Raw genomic sequence first — 14283 nt, forward strand, 5'->3', positions numbered from 1 at the left:
CAGCTTTATAGAATGCTGTAGATAAGCCCTGAAATGCGGTGGCCGCATCTTATGGCGTCCAAAACAGGTGACAGGTTCCCTTTAAACAAGCCCTCATGTTGAATCGGCCTAAAATGTATAGGTGAAATTGTGTGAAAAAAATAATTTTTTTTTCTGTCCCATAGTTATTCAAGACATGGATGTGCCTGGTGTTAGAAGCTAGCCTGAAGGATTGTGTAGACTGGTGGTGGAGGGCAGAAGATACCTGTGGATCATTGTGATACCCTTCACACGGGCCTCTTGCCTGTGGGCTGTGTAACTTCCTTGTCTATAGACACAAGATTTGTGAAGGGACATGAAACCTTGAAGTGTCTGAAAGCTTTTTGCTATGTCCTCCAGTATGACTGTTCTTAATCAGTTACAGAAGGGAGAGGATTGTAGTGTAACAGGAAGCAACCTAAATAAAAGCTTTTTCTTTACACAAGTCTCTCGGCGAAAGGTGGTTTTACCATAGATTCAAGTTGCTCTGCTCCCTTAGTTAACTTTTTTGTTTTTGCTTCTTATCTGGATTACTACATAGACTCGATGTGATTAAGGTTTCCAAGGCTATATCCCTGTAATCTCTAATATCCTCATCCATAAATGCATGCCTCCAGTGCTATAAATTGTAGTGGTGAATGCATATTGGAAACCATGTGATGTGTGGAGAGGAGAATGTACTAGGCCCTTTGAAGTTAAGCTGTCTATTTTGCCACTCATATGACTGCCAATGGAAAAAGACATTGTAAGCAAAATATAAGGAACTGCCTGTGGAGTTCTCTACACTCAGTCTCAGTTGGGCTGCTTTCCTCCTTAACCATATGCCTATGCTAACTGGTTGACAAGCATCTGAAAACCCATATAGTGGATAGGAATTTAGAGGGACCTTCTGGCATAAAGGCCCTGGCAACTAATCAGCAAAATGGTGATCAGAAAATTGGAAATAAGCTAAGTTTGACTCTATGCTGAGTGTTTGGTTCCTTGTCTGGAATAACGTTATTTTGTTGGATTGCCTTCATCGCCCGCCAGGATTTTATACATTCATATTTGCAGACACAGCTCTCCAATTGATGACTCCAGGAGGTGGGCCTTTTGAAGGAGTGTGGTTATAGTGAAAATAACACTCACTGAACATCCCCCATGGAGTCTCCTGGCAAGAAGAAAACTGTCGTAACGCGAAAATGGGAAGTTTTTCCCGGGAGGAACAAGTTCTTCTGCAATGGTAGGATTATGATGGCCAGGCAAACTGGAGTCTTCTACCTCACCCTGATCTTGATCCTGGTCACCAGTGGGCTCTTCTTTGCTTTTGAGTAAGTTCTTTTTATTTCACTGAAATGTTTTCCTTGTCTGATTTTTCCCCTTATCACTTAACACATAATGTTCTACAATATTGAGCAGAGCTGCACAGGTAAGAGAGAGCTTTGTGAACTAAAGCATCCAGTTATGGGTAACATTAGGGAGTGATTTTGAGGCCCAATGATTTAACCACCACTTTTACTGAATGATCATTATTAGGGCCCTGTTCTTATGTGGGAAGACACTTTTGTTTTCTGTAGGTGTCTGCACCAAAATATTTAATATTAATCTCTGCTTTTTGGTGCAGATTCAGCTTGTTTTTTTCTTTTTTTTTTTTTTCCCCTCAAATGCATTTGTAATGTAAAAATGATGTGACAGTTAACACATTTTTTTTTCTGTCTCTAGAAATCACTTAAGTAAAAGTGGGCACGAGTTTTCATGAAGTTAAAAATGCAAATAGCCTAAGAGAGAGGACTTGAACTCCAGTGCCAACTATTGGAAGTAAAGGGGGAGACAGGGCGCTTCCAATGCGTAGGTCTGTATGGAAAGTAGATGAGTGCACAGCAAGTGTTAGGCTCACCTGATAGGGTTGTGAGAGTCACAACACCTATAATCGCATAAAACAGCTGCAGCAGTCTGCACGAGGTCCAAGGACTTGGTACAAAGAGAAGGCTGGTAGTGCAATAAGAGACTGCGCTGCTGTGGTAGAATTCAAGGTATCTTTATTGCCAATGCGTTTCCTGAGCCAGTCCCAGCTCACTTCATCAGGGCATGTTCTGATGAAGTGAGCTGGGACTGGCTCAGGAAACGCGTTGGCAATAAAGATATCTTGAATTCTACCACAGCAGCGCAGTCTCTTATTGCACTACCAGCCTTCTCTTTGAACTATTGGAAGTAGAAATTCTTAAAGTCAATATCGATCCTTTTAAAGGGAACCTGTCACCAGGTTTGGCCGATAAGAGTTAAGGCCATCACCTTTCAGGGCTTAATTACAGCATTGTATAATGCTATAGTTAATTCCCCAATCGTACATACAAGAGAAGAAAAATAACTTTTCCCATTATACTCACCTGAGGGGCGGTCCAGTCCGATGGGTCCCATCTTCTTGCGATGCCACCCTCCTGCTTGCTTTGACTTCTCCTGCGCAAGCGTACTTATCTGCCCTGTAGAACTTTGCTCTGCATGCCACAGGGCAGTTAAGTGCACCTGCGAAGGAGCGCGATGCTGGGGACCCATGAAGCAAGGAGGAGGGCGGCATCAAAAGAAAGGAGGTACTAGAACGCCCCGCAGGTGAGTATAATAAAACTTATCGGACCTGCAAGAGAAGAAAAATAAGTTTTATTATACTCTCCTGCGGGGCATTCCAGTGCCTCCTATCTTCTTTCGATGCCGCCCTCCTGCTTGCTTCATGGGTCCCCAGCATCGCGCTCCTTCGCAGGTGTACTTATCTGCCCTGTTGAGTGCAGAGCAAAGTAGTGCAGTGGGCAGGTGGCGCTGGGAAAGGTCAGAGAGACCTAGCGCCTGCGCACTGCAGTACTTTGCTCTGCACTCAACAGGGCTGATAAGTACACCTGCGAAGGAGCGCGATGCTGGGAATCCATGAAGCAAGCAGGAGATTGGCAAGAAGATTGGACCCATTGGACTGGACCGCCCCGCAGGTGAGTATAATAAAACTTTTCTTCTCTTTCAGGTCCGATCAGGGGCTTTCAGTGGGTACGGAAAGTCTTCAAACCCCTTTTACATTTTTCACTCTTTTGAATTTATCAAATGGCTGCAATGAACCAGTTCATTTTTTTTCTCATTACTGTACACTCTGCACCCCATCTTGACAGAAAAAAAAACAAATGTAGAAATTTTTTCAAATTTTATTAAAAAAAATAAACTGAAATCACATGGTCATAAGTATTCAGACCCTTTGCTCAGACACTCATATTTAAATCGTATGCTGTCCATTTCCTTTTCATCCTCCTTAAGATGGTTCTACTCCTTTATTGGAGTTCAGTTGTGTTTAAATAAACTGATAGGATTTGATTTTTAAAGGCACACACCTGTCTATATAAGACCTCACAGTGGATTTCAGACCAATAGAGAATCATGAGGTCAAATGAATTGGCCAAGGAGCTGAGAGACAGAATTGTGGAAAGCCACAGATCTGGCCAAGGTTACAAAAAATCTGCATTACTCAAGGTTCCTAAGAGCACAGTGGCCTCCATAATCCTTAAATGAAAGACGTTTGGGACCACCAGAAGTCTTCCTAGACTTGGTCGTCCAGCCAAACTGGGCAGTTGTGGGAAAAGACGCTTGGTCAGCGAGGTTAAGAACCCCAAGATCACTCTGGCTGAGTTCCACAGATGCAGAAGGTAGATGGGAGAAAGTTCCACAAAGTCAACTATCACTGTAGCCTTCCACCAGTCCGGCCTTTTATGGCAGAGTGGCCCGACGGAAGCCTCTACTCAGTGAGAAATAAGATTCTCTGGTCTGATGAGATGAAGATGGAATTTTTTGGTGATTCTAAGCAGTATGTTTGGAGAAAACAAGGCACTGATCATCACCTGCCCAATACAGTCCCAACAGTGAAACATGGTGTAGACAGCATCATGCTATGGGGGTGTTTATCAGCTGCAGGGACAGGATGAGTTGTTGCAATTGAAGGACCACATGAATACGGCCAAGTACCGAGAGATCCTGCTCTTTACCTCAGACTTGGCTGAAGGTTCACCTTCCAACAAGTCAATGACCCTAAGCACACAGCTACAATAACAAAGGAATGGCTTCAGAATTGTGACCGTTCTTGACTGGCTCAGCCAGAGCCCTGACCTAAACCCAATTGAGCATCTCTGGAGAGACCTGAAAATGGCTGTCCACAAACGTTCACCATCCATCCTGACGGAATTGGAGAGGATCTTCAAGGAAGAATGGCTGAGGATCCCCAAATCCAGGAATGAAAAACTTGTTGCATCATTCCCAAGAAGACTCATGGCTGTACTAGCTCAAAAGGGTGCTTCTAGTCAACACTGAGCAAAGGGTCTGAATACTTATGACCATGTGATATTTCAGTTTTTCTGTTGTAATAAATTTGCAAAAATTTCTACATTTGTTTTTTTTCAGTCACGATGGGTTGCAGAGTGTGCATTAATGAGAAAAATAAATGACCTTTTTTTATTTTACCAAATGGCTACAATGAAGCAAAGGGAAAAATTTTAAATGGGTCTGAATACTTTCCCTACCTACTGTATCTACAGCATTATACAATGCTGTAAGTAAGCCCTGAAAGGCGGTGGCTGTAACTCATATCGGCCAAACCTGGTGACAGGTTCGCTTTAACACCTTCACCCCAAAGCCTGACCAGACCAATTTTTTTTTTTTTTTTCCTTTTTGACGTGTCACTTTGAGGCAGTAATTATGGAATGCTTCAACGGATCCAATTTCTGAGACTTTCCTGAGGTATAGATCTAGATAAATGTGTGTCCTATAGATTTTTTTTTTTTTTTTTTTTCTGTTATGAAGTTAGTCAAGTTATCCAGCGATTTTTCTCATTTACAATAAAATTTTACAGAACGATTTTTTTATTACTGACCACATCACATTTGACGTAACTGAGGGGCCAACATGACAGAAAACCCCCAAAAGTGACACCATTCTCAAAACTGCTCAAAACTGCATTCAAGTTTATTTAACCCTTCAGGGGCTTCATGGAATGTGGAAGGAAAAATTAATTAACTTTTGCAAAAGTTTTACTTTAGACCCAATTTTTTTTATTTTCGGAAGGTCAACAGGAATAAAGGGACCCCAAAATTTGTTAATGGAATTTCTTCTGAGCATGTAGATACCCCATATGTGGGAGCAAACCACTGTTTGGGCACATGGCAGTGCTCGGAAGGGAAGATATACTGGAATAATTGGCGGATGCCATGTCGCATTTGGAGAGACGCTGTTGTGCCTAAACAGTGGAAACCCCCACAAGTGACCCCATTCTAGTAATTGGACTCTTTAGGAAACATCGCTAGATGTGTGGTGAGCATCTTAACCCCCTCCTCCTGCCCCAATTTTATTTTCACAAGGGTATTATAAGCAAATAGACATCCAAAAAATGTGTTAAATTTCTCCTGAGTATGCTAATAACCAATATGTGGTAGAAAACTAATTTTGAGGCGCAATGCTAATCGCGTAAGATATGAAGCGCCATATTAGAGTAAAGATTTTGCTGAACTGGTTTGAGGGTCAAATTTCACATGGGTAGAGCCTTTGAGGTACCAAAAATCAGCCCCCCCACCTCTATAAGAGACCCTATTTCCAGTTCACCACTTGACAGCACCATGGAGGACGTCCTTCTTATTCACATTGGGACAGGAAACAAGGAGAGGTTACATGGACCCTCCCCTTACCACCAAGTTTCTCCTGTCCCATGGAAGATGGGAACGACGAGAGGAGCTCCTATCCCTGACCATACCAGGCAGATGGGCTAGGATTGGGGCGCCCAGCCTTTCCCTTCCTGCCGCCAAGTGATCTGCGGATGACACCCCCCTCAGGGTCCCTCAGGGTAGTGCTGCTCCTGAGGATTGAGCCGCTTCCCCCTGCCTGGAGGCTCTTGGCTCAGGATGCTCTGCCTCCAGGCTTCCTCCCTGTGGTGGCAGGCATTCCAGCGGGGCACTCCCGGCCACATCCTCCAGGTGCTTCTGGGTCACGGTCGGCATCCGTACGCCGCTTCTATCATGTAGCAGCCCCAGGGCGGTCTTCCAGCTGCCTCCTCCCCGCAGTCGCAGGCGGCGTGCGTTCCAGCAGGCCTAATGCACTCTTCCGGTGGCGTCCCCCCTGTACTTCCAGGTCGTGGCCGGCATCAGCACACAGCGGCACCAGCCTTGCCTTTACAGACCGGCCAGAGGATTTCCGGGTCAGCGTTCCAGGAGGCCGGCTCTTCAGGAGGGTATTGTATAAATAGGGTCATTTGCGTTGTGCAGCCTGCCCTACTGTCATACAGGGACTGTTTCTGTTAGTTAGAATGGAGGATCGCACTAGATCGGAGGTTGGATCAGAGGTTGGCTCAGAGCAAAGCCAGGGGCACGTGAGTAAGCTTCTAAAAGCATTACCACACTTAACCCCTTCCCTACACTTATAAACACATAGCGGTACTCTGTGTACTTTAGGGGGTGAAACCTACTGTGACAGCTGCTAAAAAGGATAGCAAGAAATCGGGGAAGAATAAGCAATGCCCCATCTGTACGGCCAAGCTGCCCAAGACCTGGCAGAAGCACCTCTGTGAGGCCTGTACGGCGAAAATTGTCAGAGCGGAACAAGCCTAGTTAATGGCCATCACAAGGTCCATCATAAGGCAGGAGGTCCAGGCTTCTATTTCGGGCCTGAGATCTGCAGACCACACAGTCGGAACCTCAGGTTTCTCGGAAGAGACAGAGGGAATCTGACATATCCTCAGAAGACTATGTATCAGATGGTTCTGACCAGGAAGAGGGGGAAGCGGTACCTCTTTTCATCCGAGGACACAGATGAACAACTCTGAGCAGTGCGTGATACGATGCAAGTGGAGGAAACCCCGAAAACTTGCTCTATTCAGGAAGAGATGTTTGGCAGTCTATGTTCTCAGATGAGTAGAGTGTTCCCGGTTAATGCCCACATCCGCTCTATGATCCTGGAGGAATGGAAGACACCGAAAAGAGACTAGTGATCCCGAGAGATTTCAGACTGCATATACCTTTTGATGCCAAAGATGTCAAGACCTGGGAGGATGTTCCCAAAATAGACGTTCCCATGGCCAAGGTGGCGAAAAGGACTTTAAGTTCGTTTGAGGACTCCTCCAGCCTGAAGGAGCCTATGGATCGAAAAGCTGATGAACTTCTGAAGAGAACCTGGGAGATTTCAGCAGCCATATTACGGGCACACATGGCTGCCACATCAGTGGCCTGCTCTATGCACCTATGGGTGGAAGACTTGGAAGAGCATTTAAGAGCCTAGATTCCCAGAGACACTATTCTTAAATGCCTGCTTCTCCTAAAGCTAGTGACTGGTTTCATGTCTGACTCATCGGCTGAGTCAGTACGATTCGCAGCCAGGAACGGGTCATTATCCAACGCAGCTAAAAGGGCTATTTGGCTAAAGACCTAGTCTGGGGACACCCAATCTAAGAATAAGCTTTGTGCTATCCCCTTCTCAGGGGGTAAAGTGTTTGGGCCCATTCTAGATGACATTCTACAAAAAGCCTCAGATAAAAAAGGGTTCCCGGAAGAAAGGCCAAAGTACCAGCCCTTTCATAGGACTGCGGCCTAGTCAGAAGTCAGACTACAAGGGAAAGGGGAAGACAGATGGCGTTACCCCAAAGGAGGGAGATGTAGAGATTCCATCTTTTCAGGCTGTCTCCCGTAGAAAATGACGCCTGTTATGAATGAGTCACCGAGGAGGAAAAAACAAAAAGCAAGCTAAGCCCAGAAAACCGGAGAGGTGGGTAACTAGCGGATTGCAGACCCCTGATCCTATGCACACAACTAGCAGTAGCCATGGAGCGTGCCTACGGTGGTCCTAGACGCCTCGTCACAGCCGGAGAACTAAATAAGCCTAAAGAAAGAAAATCTAAACTGCCCCAGAGCAGACCCCAAAGCAATAGACAGCCCCCAACATGTATTGTCGGTGAAACAAGATGAAAACAAAACAGATAGAAAGACAGGCTGAGCATACGATGGGGCCCTCACTAACTAGAAAGGACAGGAAAGAAAAGCTCCTGTCTGCAATCACGCAAAAAACCCTGCCAAAAAATGTCCAACACGTCTGATAGAAAAAGGCCCTGAAGTCCCTAGACTTCAATTCCCTATATCCGCACTCAGGTATATTCTGAAGACAGAGCAAAAGAGATCCGCTGATCAGAGACAAAATGGGGATTCAGCCCAGTCCCAGCCAGGGCTGGCTGAACACAAAAACGAAGTAAACCAGACAAAAACTCATATGAACAATAGCAGAGAAAACTTAGCTTTAAGAAGGCAGGAACCAAACTGGAAACCAGAAGCCACAGTCAGGAGAAATCACCAGCAAGAAACTAGGGAGTCGGCTGCCTTAAATCCAATCAAACTCCTGATGTCCAATCGCAGTCCTCTTCCTCAGGTGGCCGGTCTCTGCCATTTAGATCAGCTTTATTACCTCCCTTCACCAACAGAGGGAGTCCAGATAGAGAACTCACTACTCTGTCAGCACAGCCAGCTCCATAACCCTCACCAGAAGCCAGAGGCAAACCCGAAAATGAGCTAACAGACGCCATCAGAATGTGGGGTTGGCTAAGTGGGTTCCTGGGAGTATAGGAAAAAGTAGCTCAGAATCCATGGGTATTGCAGGGTTACAAGATAGAGTTCTCCCTTCTACCTCCAGAAAGGTTCTTGATAACCAACCACTGCCTTCCCTTAACCTCCTTAATGTGGTCGGACATTCAGGACCTCCTGAGAATTGGGGCTATAGTCCTGGTTCCTGCTCAGGAGAGGGGCAGAGGCCATTGCTCAAGCCTCTTCCGTGTGTGTGTGTGTGTGTGTGTGTGTGTGTGTGTGTTTTAAAAAAAAAAAAAAAAAACCTTCAGGAGAAACCCGGACAATAATAAATCTCAAGCCTCTAAACAAATACATCCGGTACAAGAGATTCAAGATGGGAGTCCATAAGGTCCATGATACCCCTAATAGACAGGGATATGGTGATGTGCACTTTGGATATGAATAGTGCATACTATCACGTCCCGATTCACAAGTCCTACCAGAAATATCTGAGGTTTGCCCTGAGAGTTCCGGTAAAGGTCCGTCACTTCCAGTTTTGGTGCCTTCCCTTCGGCCTTGCCTCAGCCCCCAGGGTGTTTACCAAACTAATGGAAGAAGTGGTCGCCTATCTGAGAAATCACAACATCACAATTATACCTTATTTAGATGACTGCTTAATAGAGGCCAATTCCAAAGTAGAGCTCCAATTGTCAGACGTCAATCTCCACGCTGCAGAATCTAGGATGGGTAATAAACTGGGAGAAGTCAAACTTGGTCCCAGAGCAGAGGACAAGATTTTTGGAGGTCTTGCTAGACTCCCACCCATTTAAGAACATCCTTTTTACCAGAAGACAGAGGGGGATAGTAGAAAGGATTCACCACTTCACAAAAAAAGCTGCTCTATCAGGGAAGCAATGAAGATTCTGGATCTGGTGACATCTTTCATCCTCCGTGTGAGATGGAGTCAGTTCCACTCTCAGGAACTGCAGAGGGCGGTCCTCTCAACATGGGACAGAAGCCAGTTCTCACTAGATAAAGGAATGCCCCTATCCCCGCTGGTGAATTCCCTGCGTTGGACTGTCCTGGGAAACATTCAGGTTGGCGTTCTGTGGATTCTCTCACCGTGTGTCATAATCGCCACTGATGCAAGTTGACTAGGCTGGGGCGGTCACGTGGAAGGGAGATACTTCCAAGGAGATTGGAACCCAGCGATAAGAGCCGTCATCAAACTTCAGAGAATTATATGCAGTATCAAAGTGCTTCTCCAAGTTCGGTCCCTGGTCAAAGACAAGCACGTAAAGATCTTATCGGACAACAGAATGGCGGTAGCATTTCTGCCACGCCAGGGAGGTCCAAGACATCCGGCGCTTCAGCGGTTGGCAAAGCGGATCTTCACATGAGCAGAAAACCCATCCTAGCCATCTCGACAGGACACCTAGAGGTAGCCAACAACCAGGTTGCAGATTTTCTGCCACCTAGGGAGGTCCAAGGCATCCTGCACTTCAGCGGCTGGCAAAGCGGATCTTCACATGAGCAGAAAACCCATCCTATCCATCTCGACAGGACACCTAGAGGCAGCCAACAACCAGGTGGCAGATTTTGAGCAGGAAGTTCCCGCCACAGAATGGATATGGAACTATGAGTTCAGCAGATTGTGCCAACGCTCGGGAAAACCATACTTGGATCTGTTCGCTACCAGAGACAATACAAAAGTCGGGACATTTTTCACCCTAGCTCCTCTGGATGAGTCAGCAGGGCTCGATGTTCTATCCCAGTCATGGGAAGAGGGCCTCATACGCATTCCCACCTCTCTCCCTCTGATCCCGAGAATCCTCAGGAAGATACATGACGAAAGGGCAATGGTTATCTTAGTAGTGACCTTCTGGCCAAAGAGGTCCTAGTTTCCTCTGCTGAGAATGATGTCGAGAGAAGACCCCATCCTACTGCCAGTGAGGGAAGATCTGCTCCACCAGGACCCAGTCCTCCATCCCAAACCGCGAGCTCTCCAACATGCAGCCTGGATCCTGAACGGGTGTTCCTGAGGTCCAGAGATCTATCCGATGAGGTGATCTCCATGCTTCAAGCAAATAGGAAACCAGTGACCTTCGCCATTTATATCAAGATTTGGAAACTATTCTGCAGTTATTGTGGGGAAGCGTCAATAGATAGGGCCCATCCAAACATCCCTAAAATTCTTGACTTCCTACAGGCGGGATTTAAAAAAGGCCTTAGACCCAGTACCCTGAGAGTGCAGAGATCTGCCCTTAGTGTATTCTTTGACTCGGCTTTGTTCTTACACTCCTGGATAGCTAGGTTCTCTAAAGCTGTACAGAGGCTGAAGTCTTTGATACGGAGATCGGTGCCACCATGGGTCTTTAATCTGGTCCTTAATACTCTGTATAAGCGCCCATATGAGCTATCAGAGGACATGGAGATCAAAAGGCTTTCTCTGAAAACTGCATTCTTAGTGGCTATTACATCGGCAAAGGGGCTAGTGGAACTGCAAGCCCTATCCATCCAGGACCCGTACCTGCAAGTGTTTGAAGATAGTTTCGTTTTGAGTCTCGACCCAGCTTTCCTCCCTAAAGTTGTTTCAAACTGAAATATAAATCAGGAAGTTGTTGTTCCCTCATTCTACCAGCACTCTACAAACCCGAAAGAGATCCTATCATAACCTAGATGTTAAGACTGTTCTCAAATACCTAAAAGCAACAGGGGGTTGGAGGCAGGACAGAAATGTGTTTGTACAGTACGGGGGTCCAAACAGGCAGGAAGGCAGCAAAATCCACAATTGCCCGGTGGATTAGATCCACGATAAGTCTAGCCTATGAAGCTCAAGGGAGATCTCTTCTGGATGTTCTCAAAGCCCATTCTTCATGAGCTATGGCCACCTCATGGTAAGAAAGGGGGGTTGGGGGCGTCAGCAGACCAAATCTGCAGAGCCGCAACTTGGTCTAACCTTAGCACCTTTTCTAAGCTTTATAAATTGGACAGTCTCAGGGCAATTATCCTTCGGTAGGAAGGTTCCTCACGCAGTAGTCCTGCCCTAGACTGTCATTCTTGGGTACTTCTCCATGGTGCTGAACTGGAAAATGGTAATTAGACCTACCGGTAATCGTATTTCCAGGAATCCATCCTGACAGCACTACTAGTTCCCTCCCTACTGCAAATATTTTATAATAATGTGATGTAACGTTTATATAAGATTGTTTTAATAAAATTTCTTTTGCATCCATCCAGATATGGTACTTTGAGAAAACACTGAAGGGTGGTAAGGGGAGGGTTCTTTTAACCTCTCGCTTCCTGTCCCAGTGAGGATAAGGATGTCCTCCATGGTGCGGTCAGGATGGATTCCCCGAAATACAATTACCGGTAGGTCTAATTACCGTTTTTACAAACTACACCTCTCAATTAAATTTGGGGTGCGGTGATCATACTGACACCATGGGTGTGTCACAATTTATACCATTGGGCAGTGAAGAGAAATTTACATTTTAACCACCAAACTTTTGTTTGGGTAGAAAATGGCACCAAAATTTGTGCCATAATTTCTGCTGAATGTTGAAATGCCTCATTTTCCCAGACTCCATATACAGAGCCCCTAAGTGCTAGAAAAACAGAATCCCCCAAGTGACTCCATTTTGGAAATTTTACCCCTTAGGGACTTTAGCTATAGGTATAGTGGCTATTTTGACTCCATAGGTATTTTCCAGAAACAGACAGCAGGGGATGTTGCTGAGTGAAAATTGCAAACTGACGTAGTGCCCACCTCATGCTTCTGGAGACATACTATGGAAATGCCAAACGTGGACGCTAAATGTGGTTTAGACACAATGGGGCTCAGAAGGTGGGGGGGCCCATTTGGGTTTGGGAGCACAGCTTGCTGATTTCTTGTGGGGACGGGGATCTTTTTCAATTTTCCAAGAACCTTTGTACTACCAGTAACATGGAAGCCCTTTATATTTTCAATGACAGATGATGGACCTGAGTGGTGACTTGCTTTTTTTGTGGATTGAGTTGATTCTTTTATTGGAAAAACTTTAACGTAACGTTTGGGATCACATTTATCCGGCGCTCTGTGCTAAAGCAATTACGTCATGGGTTTACATATAAATCTCCATATGACATGCTTCAGATGAAACCGCCCCCTCAGCTAGCCCAGGGATCCATTCACAATGAGGCAGCAAAGTTGGTCTGCACTCCGTCTGGCCTCTGTTAAACAGTCTCCTTTTCAGAAGTGCACAAAACTGAACAATGGCACTTTTGTGCACTCCTAATAAAAATACTAACACTGCTGGATCACAGGCCAGACGGCATCCAGTGTATCCATCTGCCTTATTATAGGGAATCTTCCATCAGGTGTTCTGTCTGAATCATGTATTTTCGGAGATTTACATGGAAATGCCAGAGTAAGCACTCGGCGTAGAGTGCAGGATAAATGTAGGCCGAGCCTTTGGGAGGCAGAATGAACAAATCAACAGCAGTTGAATAATTTTAATATCTACTATATAATCGTCTAATTCTGTCTGTAACGGAAATCCTGCGTCGCTGATTGGTTGCGCCCTTCCGGGAGCGACCAATCAGAGAGACAGAATTAGACGATTATATAGTAGCTGCCCGTCATCTGAGGCTTGGCGGATTCAAATCTTGCGCGGCACCGCTCATTGGCTCAGCTGGCGGGGGATTACATACTTGCATACCTGACCGGGAGGAGTGTTGCCGCGGCGCTTTTCTCACCGGTGACCGGGGCAGGAGTGCGGTGTCGGAATCGCGCAAGTGCATAGCGCTATCGGCGCCATTTTACTGAAGACACATTTGCAGTGTGCCTTCAGCAATAAGGCGCCGGACAGCGCGGTATGGGCATGCCCGTACTTCGGCGTCACACTCTTGCCCCGGCTGACCGTGACAGCGCTGGAGCACAGGGAAGAAAGGTGAGTCTAAATGTTGTTGTTTTTTTTTTTTTTTTTTTTTTTTTTTTTTTTTGTATCTGTGCAGTTTAATAGGGGTGAGAGGTAGCATGCATACCAGGATATATATATATATATATTATATTATATTATATATTATATGATATATTATATGATATATTATATATTATATTATATGATATATTATATATTATATTATATGATATATTATATATTATATTATATGATATATTATATATTATATTATATTATATTATTTTTTTTCACTCTGTTTCTCATTCGGTAGAAGTGACCAACAACAGACTTTGTTCTTCAGGTTGGTGCGATTTACAGCAATACCAGATTTACATAGTTTTGGAACTTAAACTAAATATAATCTATTTTATTGAGAATTGTTTTTGCATCGCTTTATTCTGAGCTATAACTTGTAAGCCATGCAATGCTCCTCTGGAAAATTAAATACGCAAATTAGATTACTGATGCTTCCACTAGGTAGCTCTAAAGTTCAAGTCCTCTTAGGCTGGTTTCACATTAGTGTTTTTTAGCGCAGCGCGTCCATGCGCCCCTATGTTTAACATGGGGCGCATGGTCTAGTGTTTGCATGTGTTTGTATACGTTTTTTTGTAGTGTGCGCCTAGGCGCCCCGGATGCAACCTGTTGCATTTTTGGTCCGTCCAACCTGTCAAAACGCTTGCGCACGGAATGCGCCAAAACAATCACATTACAGTCTATGGGAACGCAGGTGTGCGCATGGACATGCGCACGCCTGCGTTTAAAATCTAATGCGTTTTAAGAGTTAACAT

The 14283-nt window shown here is 45.2% G+C and overlaps 1 protein-coding gene across 5 annotated transcripts in view; it reads left to right on the plus strand.

The window, feature by feature from the left end:
* The window catches only part of LOC141076464 (uncharacterized), a 165149-nt gene that overhangs the window by 88494 nt on the left and 62372 nt on the right, over window positions 1-14283 (plus strand). For all 5 annotated transcript variants that reach the window (XR_012227496.1, XR_012227494.1, XR_012227495.1 and 2 more), the window contains exon 2: window positions 165-1328. The gene's annotated coding sequence lies outside the window, so the exon portion shown is untranslated. The remainder of the gene's footprint in view (window positions 1-164; window positions 1329-14283) is intronic.

Source organism: Dendrobates tinctorius, unplaced genomic scaffold (assembly GCF_039654945.1).
Source record: "Dendrobates tinctorius isolate UK_male_01 unplaced genomic scaffold, ASM3965494v1 ptg000409l, whole genome shotgun sequence".
NCBI classification, from domain to species: domain Eukaryota; kingdom Metazoa; phylum Chordata; class Amphibia; order Anura; family Dendrobatidae; genus Dendrobates; species Dendrobates tinctorius.